General features: G+C 37.0%; 1 protein-coding gene across 1 annotated transcript in view; it reads left to right on the forward strand.

Moving 5' to 3' along the window:
• Positions 1-17,412, forward strand: part of LOC124179789 (protein artichoke-like) — a 263,799-nt gene that overhangs the window by 34,166 nt on the left and 212,221 nt on the right. The window lies entirely within an intron of this gene.

A 17,412-nucleotide genomic window follows, 5' to 3' on the forward strand; every position in this document is an offset into this window, starting at 1 on the left:
AAGTACAGGAATTTTCCACAATTTAGTATCATCAAGCTGCTGGAAGGATTTTACATAACCTACGCGTGACTGAATAATCCTCGTCCTGAAGTTCATTCTCCAATCTATTTCGGTTCAAAATTATCCGTTCAAATAACATCTTATCAATCAATTCATTCGTTCATTCTTCAACGACTGTTGGATAGAACCAAAAACCGAAAGAGCTGTTCTTAACTCTTGTTTGACACACTTCTGTAGAATTACATACTTGACACACCGGGGTCGTTTGTACCCCAGCGACTAAAGTCGGTATGAATTATGACCTATTGAATATTTTCACTCGAAATTTTTTTTCAGAAGTTCTTGAAAGATTACTTTTTGATACTATGCAGGTTTTGTAACACATTATCAAAATGCCAAATGGCGTCGCAGACTCAATTTTTCTGGATTTAGGTACTTCAAATTAGGGAAGAAAAGGCGTGGAGTCGTTTGTATCCCAGGGCGTCAAACAAGGTTTAATATTCCATAACGAGTTTTTGTGCCCTCGTCATTACGAGGGCGGGGAGCTGGGTGGATGATGTATCCTGTGACCGTTGGAGATAGCAAAGTTGTTTAAACTACGAGAAAAGTACCCTAAGCATTCTGCTAACCGGATCCCTCGTTGTGGAACCGTAACTGCCTCGTGCCTGCCGGCGCATAATATTAGCTGCACGATTTTTAACAACTCCCAGTTCGTAGCTAGATAAATGAGAGTTACGATCAGTTGAAGTTGACGATTTTTTTCCAGAGCTGTCGAGAGCTGTGTTAATTTTTAAATCGGAAATAATAAATGGAGAAGAAGTGCTACGGGTCTCTTCCTGTTATCACCGGTCAACACGAATTTTGAGTCTAGGTTGTAGATGTCAAATTTTGATTTCTTCTACTTAACTATTGGAGGAAAAAATAATTTTATTAGATGAAGTTTGTTTTTGTAGAAGCCAGAAAGACATTTCGGATTTTAAGAAAAATTACCAATTTTTTTCAAACATATGTTGTAAATAATAACCAAAGAAACTTCAGTTTTGCATTTGAATCACTTTTACTCGAAAATAATAATTATTTTGAAGTTGAAGCATTTATAATTTCTCAACTGTGGGTCTTGGAAGTCTGAAAAATTTCGTAGAATGTCTTCACCGAATACTTGACTTTCACCAGCAAATTTTGTTGAATTTAGATTCAACGGTTTATCGGCATTGCGCGTTCGTACTTTATTCATTAAAAAATACTCTCAAAAATCTAATGCCAGCATGGTGAAACATTCTTTCAACTTAAAATTTGCAGGCTTTGTTTTCGTAGCGACGTTATCTCCAATGATTATTTTATAGAGCACTCCACTTTGCAGTTATAAATGACAACATCGTAAATGAAATGGTTGAATGGAAGTCGTCGCAAGGTTATCGGGAGTATAAAACAGCGTACGAATAACGATTGTCACGATGCTAAGTGAGATATTACGCGTCGCTTTACAAATTTGTCACGAAGCACGTAACCAGGGTGTATCAGCTAGTATCTACATAAAGGTAAAATCTTATCGTACGATACTGAATATCCATAACTTGATAATGATATACTTTGTACAAATGTACAATAATATAGGTTTCCGGATAACGACACAAAGTCCCAGACCACCTAAATTGTGATAAAAAATTTTTGTTTTATATTGTGAACATGTTTCACATTTTATTAAAGATGTTTGTTTCAGAACGAATTCCTTTCGATTCAGGATTAGATTTGATGAGTCTCAAAAGCCCAATTCTCGAAATAGCAGATATTCAAAATAGATATTTCCAGAGCTTTTTGATTATGGAATCTTCTTTAGACTTCTACTTTTTGAGTGAACTTTAAAATACTTCAAAATTTAATATTGGTTACGTGATTGATTGTGCTCAATTTTTTACCGGTTTTCTGCTCCAAGATCAAACAATTTATCGACTAAAGCTTGTCGTACACGAAAAATGTTATCAACATAGAGAACTTTGATTGGCGATCGTCCACGTCTCGGAAAAGCTATGGTATGGGTAAAAACTCGAATTGCCGATTGATAGAAGAACCAGAATATCGAATTTACATAGACGCGAGAATCTTATTCGCAGAATTTGAAAATATAGAAAGTTCAAGTATGAAAAATTGAAAATATTGAAAGTCGAAATGACAGAATATAGAATCGAGAGGAATCTGACGATTTATAGATTTTGGCATTCTATGTTTTGACCTTTCTATTTATTTACTCCTTCATACTTCGACTTTCAACATTTAAAAATCCTATAATTGAAGTTTCTGCTTCGTTAAAAATTCGATATTGTGGCCCTTCGATTTTTTGATCGTTCTACATTTTTACCCCCACCCGAAACCATAACTATGCGGATGAGTTTCCAGGTAAAAGTTTAGCTCGCTACACCATTCCCTGAAACCTTTTTTCTACGAACAGTTTTTCCGCTTGTATCACGTTTCAACATCGTTATACGCCCACCTGATTTTATTCTACGTTACTTTAAATCGTACTATATTATTCTACCTTATTTATTCTTCGTTTCTTATTTTCGTTTTTTGTGAATACCGCTTTCAATTCCAATTGTCTCAAGGTATAACCAAGGCATAAGCAAAAATACAAAATCGATCGATCAAACCGTCACCGCGGCGATATTCGTTTCACTAGAATTTTCCAGCAACTATGAGAAATGAAATTTTTCTCCGTGTAAAAGAGTTTCAAGGATCGGAGGGAGAGGAAAAAATAAAAAATAAAATAAAATAAAAAAAGAAAAAAAAAGAAAAGAAATACGCGAAAACCGCCAAAGCGAGGGTAAAAAACGAGTGAAATATATCGACGCACCTTTCAGCCAGCTCGAAACCGCGATCACATGTATGGCTGTGCCCCACCCTCGATCAAAAGTTTCTGGTACATAACGAGGAGTTGCGGGTGGCCGATAACGGGGATTCACAGTTGATATTCTCGTTCCTCTCTCCTCGCCAATTTCATCGGCGTTGTGTACAACGGGAACGAGGAGAAGGCGTAATATCCCCGACGGCACTTAGCCGGCTGAATTCCACCCCTAAACGCTATCTCCTTTCTGGACGGACATTTATCTGTTATCCACGATGGCGCAGCGCGCAGTCCGGCCACTCCTGACACACCCTCCTCTACCGGCATCCTCGTAAGGAAGGGTTTACTGCGCTATAGACCAAAGTCGGTTATTTAGTACACACGATTACCTGACACCTACACTTCTCCCGGTATCCACCACCCTCAGCGCCGTAATGCTCACTTGTTTGTCCTCTCGAGGGTGTCGACTGCGGTGTCGAGCAAACAGCCGGCTTAAACAGACTCCGAGGGTGCCGAGGAGGGGGAGGGAAAAGGGAGAAATGACATCCGTTAAAAATCCCATGGCACCTCGGAGAAGATCGACGAAATTTGGAGATGAAATGAGGGAACGAGATTCGAACCTCGGTCTCGAAGTTGTGATAATACTTTTAGTCGCGGAAGCCACCGTAATGACACCCCTGTTTTTTACATTTTTTTTTTTTTTTTATATTTCATACGAAATCCTGCATTCTTTATTTGCATTTTCAAGAAAAAAAAATACTCAAACTTTGGAATTATTGCGATTCTTTGCGAATCTGTAATTGTTTATAAGTGTTGTGAATGAACGTATCCAAAAGAAAGCGTACTTTTTTGAATTCCATTTGTTAGCGGAGAAATTTGATAATAATGCTATGCTAAAAACGCTTGGAATTCATCGGTTCACAAACAGAGATCTCAGAATGGCCATTTGATTTGCAAAACTCAATGCGTTGGGGTACGTTTCACTCTCCTTAGGGGTGCATATAAATCGTATTGGGGATTGCACCTGTTCTCGGTCTAAAATCGTACTGTCTCAAAATAAATATTCAGACAAATCTCATTCAATAGTACTGTCTAAAATAATATTGATAATTCACCCTGTTTTCAGCCCATTTTAGGGGTTTTCTTAAGTTTTAATGAATCTTTTATTTTACATTCGCATTCAGGGTAGAAAAATATATAGAAAACGTATAATTGAACTTTAATGCCCTTAAAAACTGAATTACGTGACTGAAAAAGTTAAATCCAAAATACTCCGATTTTTTCTCGTGCAATAATCAGACTTACCATGGATATTTTTTTTTGTCCAGTCTATCCTTGCTGTTACCATTCTGAAGCGTACGCACTTTTTTACCCGTATTTTTTCATTACATAAAGCTGAATTTTTAACATTTTCAAAATTACTTCGAACGTTCAATACTGCTAAGCATGAGTTGACATTTTTTCTCCAAATTTCACTCGCATACCAATGAACTGCTCACAAAATACTGTATAGCACATTTGCGTCATGTTTTTATGATAAACGTGTCTCTTTTCTCTTTTCTTTTTTTTGAATATAGGGTGTTAAGAAAAAAAAATCGAGAGTTAATTTTCTAAGAAAATTACACACCTTATTCCTTTGAAATTAGTTTCTTGACATAATTCATGAATAAAAATAATTACAGCCTGCACCATTTTTGGCTTCGTGTTGTCGTTTCAAGCTTCGCCGACGATTTTTTGCTATTTTCAAAAACGAGGCGATATTCACACCAATTTTTACTAATCAAGCGCGGATCAAGTTTTTACAATTGTGCAATACATTAAGAAAATTGCATTCGTTTCGCGTATTGATCAATACGACGAGTCCCAATTCGAGGAACTCGTGCATTCGGAGAAATGAAAAAGGAAAAATAAAAAGTCGAATCAACAAAGTTCTCTAACGAAAGGTCTCCGACGTTTCGAAGCAGTTTCGTCTGCCGGAATCTTTTACCGGCAAAGTTTCCAAGTAGGTTTTATACGGCCGTGACCAGGAGACAGTTTTCCAAGCTCAAAGAGCTACAGACATTTCAGTTCGAGGAAGTAATCCTGTGAAAGTAACGTCGGTGACGCCTTATCGTTTCGAGTCAAAACTTCGTAGGAAATTTTTAACCCAGACTAACTGGAACACGTTGATTTAAGTGCACTCGATTACATCGCATCCGGTCACCGAATCTGATCAGCTCACGCTTTATGACCGTGAACGGCTTTCATATTTTTATTTGTAATCGAGCTTGAAAGGAGAAGAAAACTACACGTTTGAAATGGTATTAACAGGCTGTATGATTTGGCAATCGAATATGCTAGAAATTCAAAACAAAGATATAAAGTTTGCAAAAATTATGAACTCTACGTAAACTTCGTTCACAGTCTTTCACTCGCTTTGTTTTAAGGTTATAATTTTGTTACAGTAAAAGAAATGACCAATTCTCCAGAATATCGAGTCCAAATAACAAGGGAACTTAATTAATCATATTTGGTAGCCTGCGCTTTTCGAGACTGACGCTGTTTCATCTCGACTTCAACTTCTGATCGTAGAATAAACAAACGTATTACAACCTTGTTGTACCTATTCAGTTCCAGACTCGGCGACCAGAATTGTTTATAAACGTTGATCAGCTTCTGATCATAGAACGAAAATTAGTTTTGTCAATTTGTGATAATTATTTGGAAGAATTTTTGGTATTCAATTGCGGAGATCAGATTATATTGATTCAATTTTACAAAACGTGTAATGTGTTCACCAGCTCAAACTGAAGTTACCATAAATTCCACAATTTTTTCATGATTCGTTTCATTTCTCTAATCTACGAAGAAAGAGAGACCAGGAAGTCGAGGCTCGGGATGTTTGATGTACAGAGTGAGTCAATTGAAACACCGCGAATGGGAGGAGCTTAGTCGATAAATTCGGCCCCGCCCCTCAGCCAATCTAGCGAATTTTCAGTATACATACGCCTATGAGTAACCATGACTTTCATATGCCAAGTCAAACCTAATTGTTGACATTTCGTGCTGTCGTTTTTCCTTCGTTATCATTTCCCAGGTTGGCTGGGTTAATTGATCAACTAAGCTCCTTCCGCTCAGGGAATTTCAATAGACTGACTCTGTATAAATATCAGAAACGTAAATGCGTTGGCTAGAGGCAATTACACTAAAGCAACATTCAACGCTTGTGAATGCAGAGCTGCAGTAACCGGATCAGTTTTGTCGGAGTCTTTGTTATTTCAAGTAAATTGTTTAACGTCGATGCATTTCGCTGAGCAAAAAACCGGAATTGAAATTACAGAAGCAGGAAATGAGCGGTGCAAGGCGGTGAGTTAATCCCCAAGGGTTATTGCCATTGTTGACAAAACAAATGAAGAAGAAACAGGAAATGGCCCTCCGATCATCCCCGGATGCATTTCCGTGCTTCATGTATGTATTCATGGTAACCGGTAAAAGATCCGTAACAAATTCAACGACATTTCCAAAACATTTCCAGAACATTTTCAGGTTATTCAAGGACATTGAGACTAGAATATTTCCAGGACACAAGAAAAATTTAAGGCTAGTTTCTAGGACTTTTAAAGGAAAATCAAAACTCGAGGACATTTCCAGGACCAGTGGACATCATGGTATGCCACTGGCAGTTCTCAAATGGAACACGAGTATCAGGCAGCCCGTCAGTTTGTCTTCACTGGTGCTCGTCAATTTAGACTTCATACCGAAGTCCTCGATCTTCTGTACTTCGCTTCGCTCGTTATTGTCACTTATTTTCTCACTCACATTGCAATCGGACTCTTGACGGGCAGACTGCTTCGAGCAGGTATATTCCATGAAATGAACAACATAGCCCGTGGCCGATTTTCCGGGCTGATTAAAATGTCAATAATTCAGATGCCTCTCTCACTGCGAACGTATCTTCTGTCTGCTAAAAATATCGGAACTGCAGGATACCTCGGAGCCATAAAGCTTTCAGGTCCTTTTTACCTTTTATGATCGGAAAAATAGGAGAATATGTTGGAGAAAATTGCAATAATTATAAAAAGAAACATCGTTGTGACAGACTTTCAAGATTTTAATGACCTTCGTAATTTTTCTCCTGTCGATAAGTACTTAGATCAGCGGCATCGCGTCTCGTAGTGTCCTTGGAAAGATCTTGAGATTTTTTATAAATACATTGAGCTTCCAAGGCACCAGGATAGTAAATGTTTTGGCACATCGTGTCTCGAATTTGCAGGGATTCGGGTGATGGATAAAATATATTATATGTTGGCTCGTTGTCCGAAGACAATTCAAATTAAATCCATGTCGTATTCAATTTGAGATATATCTTTCAAATACACAATCAATACTTAAAATTAATTTCCTCTATTCACCGTGTGGATGAATCGTATAAAAATTTCGCTATCTGATTTTCATGTGATAAAAAGTGCTATGATTATCATTTTTATTCACTGTGGTAAAAAACAAAAGAAAAAATTATTGGTCTTGGACAGAAAATGACTCTCGATCATTTTGGTACGTATTCTGATCTTTGACTTTTGTGAACTCTGAAAATCAAACGCCTTAATTTCAGAGAAATGTCAGTCTGTCGTACTGTTTGTCAAATGGACTCAAACACCTCATGAAATACTGAAAAATATGTTGAAAAAAATTTAATCCAATGGAATAACACCGATTGGTAAAACGATATTTCATATAATCGCAAATCTGACTCGATTCGTAAAATGAAATGAATTTTTTAATATAGATTCAGTATTACAAATTGTTTCAGCGCCAAGTTTAAAATTCAAAGCAGTCACGTGTTCACGACATTCTACCGGTGAGAAATCAGAAATCCGATTTATACTTTAGTATAAGTTAGTTGAATTCAAACGTGAAACGTACATCCAATTCTTATTGAGTTCCAAACTTTGTTTGAATCACCAGAAAATTTTCTACCCAACTTATAAAAACTCGTAAAAGAATGCTGCAGATATTCTGGGAATTTTCAATCTAATTATGATCAAAAAATTGGTCGTATTATGAACTTTTTGCAAAACCGTTTCGAACATCGCATTGAAAATTGTACTTATGAAGAAATCCCTTCCATAAGATTTTCGACTATTCATACCTGCGTTGTACGAACGATCCCGATGCCCAAGGAACATGTAGCCGTGAAAGTGATACATCAGAACAGAAAAATTTTGATGAATACAAATTTTCAAGTCTCCCAGGACTCTGTATAGTTCTTCAAATATTTACAGTCGAGTTCGAGCTGCTGTACCGTGATCCGTACTAAACAGAGTAAACACGTGTAATAACACGAAACATGAAAACCCCGAGTTACAGTGCTTCCGCAAACCGCGTGTGAGTTTATTGCTGTGATTTTTATGCGTCGCGTTAAAAAAATAGTAGGACCCATTTCACCCTGCGCCGATTACGAGGGTGCGATGCGGGTCTGCAAATGCGCACGTAACACGTGACGTTTAACGATGTGTGGGTAAACATACGTACTGTGGAGAGTAGAGGTTACGAGAACTATCTCGTACGTGTTTTCGACTAAAAAAGTTTCCACCAAAAAACAGGAAGCAGTGGTTTTGTTAGAATTGCAGGGGATAAAACGCGTCAGTCTATACATTTGTATGAATTTATTTAATACTCAATATAACAATGCAATTACATAGATCGATCGCATTCATTGTATTATAAACGCCAGGTGGCGCTCAGCGCTCATTTACATTACAGTGTGGCAGACGCCATATTTAGTAAAAAAAAACCGCGAAATTCAAAATTGAGAAATATCACTTTTGGTGATTTCACATGATGCGGAATTCGTACCTTACTTTACTAATAGCACATCGCTGTTTGGATGAAAAACAAACATTACGCAATGAGATTAAAATAATTAAAAAAAGCGTAGAGCAATAATTTTGAAACGTATATCCACTTGCACATTCAATTATCGCCCAAGGCTCTTTATTGCGAATGTTTCTTAATAAACTTTTTTTAAATCAATCGAGAGCCTTATTTTTAAGCACTTACGTGTAAAATTGTATTAAATACATAATGAATGTTGAATAACAAATATGCATATTGTGAATTTTATTGCGAAATTTCAAGAGACTATGTACAGTAAACTGTATATAAATGTATAGAAATCAAGTTTTGTACTTGATACATATACGTAATACATATACGAATGCAGAGATATCAAGAAACAATAAAAATTTGCGTACATTGTAGAAAAGTGTACAGAAATAAAGTTGTGTGAAATTATGATAAAAAAAAGTAAACTATAAATACACGACTATTTACGTGTATAAAAACTTGTTCTTGTATAAATCTCAATTATAAGAAATATTGTAAAATAATCGCCACAGTGACATGGAATAAATGTTGATCAATAGTAAATCAATTTTTAAAAAAGTACTAAAAAAAACCAAGTTTTCTGCTGCGAGTTTCCGAGCGAGTTTCAAGTATCACAATCTGAACCGTCCTGAAGCTGGTATGTAATTTGCCTAAGATTTTGAAATTGGCACGATCGTTTTCCTAAATATGGCAAAGCCAATCAGTACGGATTACGCGTTTCGACAACACTGTTCCTAGACCCACTATAATTAACATGGCTATTCTTAACAGGTTCAACAACTCGCCACAACGGCGCTCATAATCAATAAGTCCACAACCCGATTGTCGCTTTTTTTACAGGCTTCAATCCGATTGGCTCTTTGTGAAACTGTTCCTTCAGCAGCGCCACCTTAATTTCACGAAGACAGTCCTCCTTATCTCTACCCTCCGTAATACCTACGCATGTTATTTACCCAAGAATGAGAGATCCGAGTGTGATAAGGTGGGTCGGCTGGTCTGTGCTCCACGGGATTTTCCCAATCATCCAGTATGCATGTCTTCCACCCGGTCTGACTCGCGCTCAAGTTTTCATGCATTCGTGATTCGAGCCAGATTCAGGCTCTCCGCCTGACTTCCCGAGCCAGTTTCACCTTCTTACACATCCACCGAACGCTCTCCGAGCTTTTCCCAACATTCCGGACGCCTGGTGATGGTGTACACGCATAGCCACTACCTGAAGTACTCACGCACCCGATACACACTCTTCCAAAGTTGGACTTGGTCTCGTACTGATGCCGCACCTACACTTCTGGAAGCTAATTTACGAACGGCTGTGTTAACAATCTTTAACACGGAACTACTCAACTCAGCCTGAAGCACTTCGGAGTTCTTGTCTTATGCAATACGCTTACGCTACAGAATGTTTATCTTAAAGAAGAACTGTAACTAAATACATACGTTTTCTGTTTCACAACGTTTTCATTGGAGTTTCAGCTGTTAAATTTAGTGGTCATGGTTTTAAAAGTATAAATGTTTAAGAGACGTATGGACGGATAAAGCAAACCGCGGGTCTCATGCGTTGCTGCTCCCTTATTGCCACGATTCCGAGTGAACTGTTACAATTTTCGGCAATTTCGAAGTGCCATTCGATTCAGAGGATGTTCATCTACAGAATGAACCAAGATTTTTTGAAAAAACATTAAAAAAACTTGAAAAATTGCGGCTAATATCTGAAAAACATGGAAATTGGGATGAAATTTGTTTTAATAGCAACAGTAATAAATTTATCATTTTACAAAAACGTTGTTTCACTTTGCAGATCAGGCTGATATCATCCTTTTAACAAAAAGACGAGGCTATATCTTAAATCCATTTTAAGTTATCGTAGCAAAACTAATGCCAAACGGTGTTTATAGAAAAAACGCGTATAAATATGAACCACACTCGAACTTCAGACGCACGATTGTTTCCAACGTTCAATATCTTGCTTTATTATTAACATATAATTTTTTTTTTTTTTATACCGTGAACCATTGATTTTCATGGACAAAAATGTGACGAACAACTTAGGAACAACAAAAATTGCGCATGTTCCTTCAATAGTTTATAAAGGCGACTTGAATTTTACCACATTTTCAGCCGTCGAAGCCTGCCTAGTTTCCTTGAGTTCAATTTTGCAAATTTTTCTGCTTTTCTTTCGCCATAATGTTCGGAGGGGATTGTAGTAACAGAACATAAAAAAACGAAAAAATTCGACATTTTTCGATGCCTAATCCCGTTAATGAAATGAAACGAAGGGTTCTTTGTATAATTTCGCTGTAACGTACCGTGTACGATTGACACCAGACACGTTCTTCCTTCTCTTTTCCATTTTATGAATATCGATCGGTGTCAGAAGCTCCGTGATTTAGCACGTGCCGAAAACCGAGGTTCACACGGCGTGAATAAACCCCTACCGAGAACGGGTCGCTTCTGCATGGCAGTTGGGGTAAATGTTTTTAATTGTTTCACATATTTTTTCACAAGACTTATCCCCGTGTCTTGATGAGAACGGTGTTGAATTGTTCCGAGAATTTCACGTTGACAAGGGTAGAGAAAGGTATACCTACGTACACGCCGAAGGAATGAAAAAGGTTTACAGAGTTAATCCACATTCCCTGGAATCCCCTGGTTATACAATAGCCAATCAGACCCTTGAAGAAGAAAGAAAACACAGCGACCTCCACTCAACGCGCCACGAATTTCACTCGGTTCAAGTGTATTGTATACATTTTTTTATTTTTTTTATATATATGCGTTAGGGTGACTCGAAAAAAAATTTTTTTTTTTTTACTCTCCCACGATACAAAAAAAGGCCCGTGACATTTGCGATAAGTCTGATAATTTTGCCAGAAAAGTGTGAAATGTTGAAATTTACTCCGAGTTCAAATTTGACCTTGAATAACTTTTGAACGAAGAGGTTGATCACAAAATGACAAGAGACCTTTTATGTAGAGCATTAAATTTCCTATAAGAACGCATATTGGTCATTGTTGTAAGATTTCGGATTCGTGACTTATCAAATACAGACAGAACAAACAGCCTTCTTCCCATGTTATTTAAATGGGAAATCGAAAATGCAATTTCGCGACCTCTAAGAGTTTTTTTTACGGTTCTACAAAAATTCATGGTGTATTTGGAGCTCTCAGACCTGAGTTTTAGCCCGTGGGAGAATAAAAAAAAAAAAGTTTTTTTTCGTGTCACCCTAATATGTATGTTAACGAATGAGGTAGAGACAGATATGTACAAGGGGAAGGTTAAGAATTTGAGTCAGTAATCATAACAAAATGAACAGGCATTCAAAAAACAAGAAAGATGATGGACACGATAATTTAGAAATCTTGTAATCATTCATTCCATTGAATTTCACTTTTCTACATTTCTGATCGTATAAATATACGGACATTGGATCATCTATTTCATTACGTATAAAATGACACAACCGTGCATTCATTCGCACAATCATACACAAAGTAAAATACTCCCTCTTAGTTAATTAGTTCCTTTGTATCAATTGTATTTCATATTTTAATTTTTTTGTCAATTTCTAATCATTCGCAATAGTTTTTCGTTATTAAATTAACGGTTTCACAACTCATCCACGTGCTCGTAGTTCGACCCAACAGGTTCCGTTATCGATGTAAAATCCACTAATGGTTTTCTTTTTTTTATGTGCGTCTCGTCAAATCGTTCCTCTCGTGAGATGTTCATTTTTCGTAGATTAACGTGGAAATTAGCTTCAAATTGTAAAAAGGATGTATCAAATTTTCCTCTAATACGAGGAAATGAAATTGATATGCATAATCAGGCGCCTTTTCGTAAAGTGTTTCGTATTCTCGGCCTTTTCTCCCAACTGACACCTGAATCTAGGTGGCTGTGCGACGCGCGCACTTTTAAAATTACGTATCATCGTAACAATCGTTATTTCTCTCTTTTAGACTCGGTGGTTTTATACCCATCGGCAATAGCTGGGCTGACAGTAATCAACGGTTGAAGATTGCATAACCGATTCTCTCGTGTAATTCAACCCGGAGACGAGACTCCGGGTTTTGTCCTGTCCCCACAATCGGTAGGTCTGATAACATTGTCGGGATCCGGTGCACCTCGGTCAGTATTGTTCGGCTCGATGGCCTTGGGACGTGGATAACGACGTCTTCAGATCATTCCCATCGCTATGTTCTGTGCAATAATGACCCTGATTGTCAGGCGTGTTCAATGTCCCCGCAGAGGCTCGAAATTCCTCGTTAAATCCAGCAAATCGTATCTAGTGTGACTTTTTATTCGGTAATGATGCGGGCGTCGAAATACAGACACGAATTACGATGTTCCGTGTTTCCGGTGACTCTTTAACACCGCGCCTTACATGTTACCAAATTCTTGTCACCCATGTCAGGAATGTTTGTGACCGTGTTGTGTCTAGAAACTGTTAGACAAAATGTTTCAGTGTTGAAGAAGAAATCTCCTACGCTAGGAGAAACCATTTTGCTTTTTTTGAACTAATCAATTTTCAGACACATTTTGTGGAAAATTTTTTCGTGGAAGCACAATATTTTGTTGGGAATGGCAAAACTGATGAAATGATTGTTTCCAAATCGCAAAAACAAATTTAATTGAATTAAGACTCATGTAGCAAAAATTACAACCAAACGATAATTTTTTTTTTTTTTGGTACAACAATTGAACAATCATTTTTCAATCTTTACATAATAAGTTCACTGTGTAGATCTAATTTCGCAATCGCAACAGAATCTATGAAATTGTAGCGCCAAACCTGTTCTTAGACAATACCAAACCATCTTTTTTTTAGGCTTTATAAAATCAATTAAGCATTTTGATTATGTGAAAATAATGTTTCGCAGAGTATATATCAACCCTAAAATTTATTTTCCAGGACCAAATTTCGGTCATCGCGATCGAGTTTTTTAACCGAGTCTGACTTCACTTCTGACGAAAAGTTTCAATAATTTTAAGAACAGCTTCGGCACGAATTAAAGAATCAAATACAAATCCGAAATGCGTCCGAAAAACGAGTATACATAAAAAAAAAAAAAAAAAAAAACAGCTTTCATTATCTGTCGTGCATAACCTAAAAAAACTCAGTAACGAAATTGAGCCGGCAAAGTCTTTGGCCTGTTTATCGTGAAACTTCCGCGGTGCCCTAAAGTTTTGAGCTTCCAATGACGTGAATAATCTGACTACAAAATTATGTGAAGATATGTGATTTTCCCAAGGAATCTTATTCTCGATATGATTTTAGGTGGTTGCGAATCCGAAATTTTGAAGAAATCAAATTCGCAAGAACAAATATGGATGTCCTGGTCGTATTACTCGCACCTATAGCAATGTTCGCATCCGTTGCTCCGCGTAATAAAAGTCAGTCTGGATGTCGCATTGCGGTTCTCCAGTCCCTTGAAATACTTCAGAAGGTCACATATACGTCATAGCGACCCAGCCCGTGCACCCGGTGTCTAACACCGAGTGTTGTCCAACTCTGTTCCGAGTCGACTTCACAACAAATTTGCATCCACTCGTGAATCCTAATTGCCAAAACAGTTAACACTCAGAAGTATGACCCTAGATTATCTCTTATGGTTGAATGGGCTGTAGAGTCTGAACCAAAAGTTAGGAAAAGAGGTAATACTGTTAAAAAAAACTGCAGGAGTGTTATTATTGCCAATGATAGTGAACAGGAAATTTGTACAAAATTGAAATTGAAAATGAAATAGTTTGAATTATTAACAAAAAACTGTTGAAAATAGTGTGCATTGAAGTTTGACGGTGAATATCTTCTGAACGGTTAATTTAATCGACTAATCATAAGAGACCATTACTGTAGAGCAGTAAATTTCCAACACTACCATGAGTTGCGCGTGTTATAATGACTTTTTGTTGAAGAGTTATAAAATTCATAAAACAAAAAGACATCTACCTTAAAATGATCAAAGTTTAACCTTCAATAACTTCTGAACAGTGAGGTGTACAAAAAAATTGTAAGAAACCTTTTTTGTAGAGAATTCGATTTCCTACGAAAATGTGTGACGAATTTTTGTTTTTTATAAATAGTAGATACCGAGATATGTATTTTTCTTTCTCAACATAAGAAAAAAATAGAAAACTGCGAGGCGGAGGAGCTTCCTATTAAAATTAAGAGCTCATACTTGGAGAGAATGTTTTTAAGGTCTCTACCAACCAAGTTTTCGGAGTATAACGTGAAAAAAAAAAAATTGTCGATTTTTTTGGCCCACCCTAATATATATAAGTATATTGTGTGTGTGTGTGTGTGTGTATCTCGTTCCCGGACGCGTGTTTGCATTAATCAGGTTGTTCGGCGAGAGGGCGATAGGTACTCGAATGTGCTGCTCCGCTGATTAGCAATTGAATTTCCACCAGACGTCCTCCACTGTTTGCCGTCTGTGAGCGATTACCCATCTTCCGAATTTCCTCAATTTTCATTTTTTCCTCGGTGTATGTGTTTTTTTTTTTTTTTTTTTTTTTTTTGCACTAGGACACAGGATAATGAAAAGTAAACAATCGGAAAACCGTTTCCATAAGTGAAAGTAAGGAGAAAAAGTGAAGTCTCTTGAAACAGAGGAAAAATTGAGTAGATCGTTAATCTAGATGTCCAAATTTCGAGCGTTTTTCGGGCTTGATAAGGAAAATTAATTTACTTTACGTTTTTTTTTTACAATTTTTACGGTTGTCATTTACGTTTCAAGAGCTTACGGTAAAATTTTTGTTAAAAAAAAAAAAAAAAATAAAGGTTAAGAATGTTATTGGCCTCTGAATATGACCGTGAATAAAAACGGTTTGAGACCGTTGACATAATTCCAGTGCTCCCATTCATTCGAAACAGTAATAAAACCAATTTTTTTGCTCAATAAGAATGTCATTATGGCCGAGGCGAAAGAGAAAAGGATGTAAGAAAAAAATTAAGGAACTGGTGACTGCCTGAAGGACAGTTAATTTTTCTCCCTATTTTTTCAAAGATTTTAATTTTTTTTGAAATAGTCATAATAATAATTTTTAAATTTCCGAGGTCCAAAGTACAGAGAGATGTATACTGGAGGTCCATTCCAAATTCAAAGTCCATCGGTTGAACAGAACTGGGTATTTTATGTCAACCAGGTTGAAAAATGTAGTTTCGAAATAAATCAGTTTAAACTTAACGCGTTCAAAGTTTTGGACTTGTTGTAAGTTGATTAGGGAAGAAATTGCGTGAGCTTATTCGGTTTTTATACGAATTGAGCCTGAAAACAGAAATTTTTCAATCAGGTAATATTCGTAGGATAATCTTTCACCGTGAAATTTTATTTATTTAAATGTATACAGCAAATTATTGATCTCGTTAAAATCTCGATAATGAAAACGGATGCTCGTCTTCGTATCGTCATTTATTTTTCGCAATAATTTCAACAATCTATTCGTCATGCTAAACTGCAGCGATAAATTATTAGGGTAAGCGACGTAGAAGAATTCTTCTTTCGTAACTTACAATTTCAATTTTATGGATCCTTAACATTTTCACAATCTGAATTTGATTAACTCTGACCAACATTCGTAAAACTTGAGTACAGGAATTCGTATTAATCTAACTGAGTTGCTGGTTTGCTGTATAAAAGATTTGAGGTAATTGGTAAAGTGACACACAGAAATGAAGTAGAGAAATATTTGCATTCACGAGTGATCGAACCTCATAAAAATTTCCAAACACGAATCTCCAACTTCTGAGCAACCGTCTTTCGTGAAAATCATTTGAAAACGAGCAATTATGCATGTAAGTTGACTTTAACAAGCCGCACAAACGACCAGCACCTACCTATATACAAAGGCCACGGAAGCGTACATCGAACTTTGACCTACAACGATTTGGATACTAGCTGTGCCTGGGTTGCCGACAAAACCGCGTCGAAACTACCGCAGGTTCATAGCCCAGCTGGATCCAATTATCGGCGTAATTACAAAAGGTAGCTAATTGGGCTTCGGGGAGGCCGCAGCTCTGTTACCAGGGCTGTTCATTCGATACTTTCCATTTCGAATTGTGGTAAAACCTTTGATACGTTGCGCGGACGGTAGGCGACGAAAAGTCCGGTTCGTTCCACGCAATGTTTTGAGCCATCTCACAAGGATCTTTTCGAGAAAATGAAACCTCGGCTCCTCGTTTTATCGCTTTTGACTTTTAACGTCGTTCAAGATCATTCGCTCGTTGCGTCAAAAGAAGAAAGTATAAGGTTGACATGCACAGCTACAAAAATCTCAGAAAGATCCGTCATGATGGCCCAGGAATCGATGATTTTGTGTAAGTTTGAAATAAACCAGTGATTTCAGTGTGAACTGGACTCAAAACTTCAAACGCGTTTGTCTTGAAACAGTGTTTTCAAAATCGGTACCAGAAATATCTCTGCGACTACTTGACTGATCGTGATCTAGTTTTGTTTGGATCACACTTATGTTTCACACAATAATCTAGTACTTATTTAGCTGTTTTTTCGATATCTGGCACAGTGTTTTTAGCTGATAAATCGCCTGTTTTATTACAGAGACTGGCGTGATCCGAAAAAATGGAATTTTCAAATTCTGGTTTGACAAGTACAAGTTTTATTTATCCACTTTAAGAAAACGAAATGGAAGAGGAACGTTTGGTACCGTAAACGCTGTCAACAAAAAACGACTGTAACTTTCTTACCGTTTGA

The sequence above is a fragment of the Neodiprion fabricii genome, chromosome 4 (assembly GCF_021155785.1).
Source record: "Neodiprion fabricii isolate iyNeoFabr1 chromosome 4, iyNeoFabr1.1, whole genome shotgun sequence".
Lineage (NCBI taxonomy): Eukaryota > Metazoa > Arthropoda > Insecta > Hymenoptera > Diprionidae > Neodiprion > Neodiprion fabricii.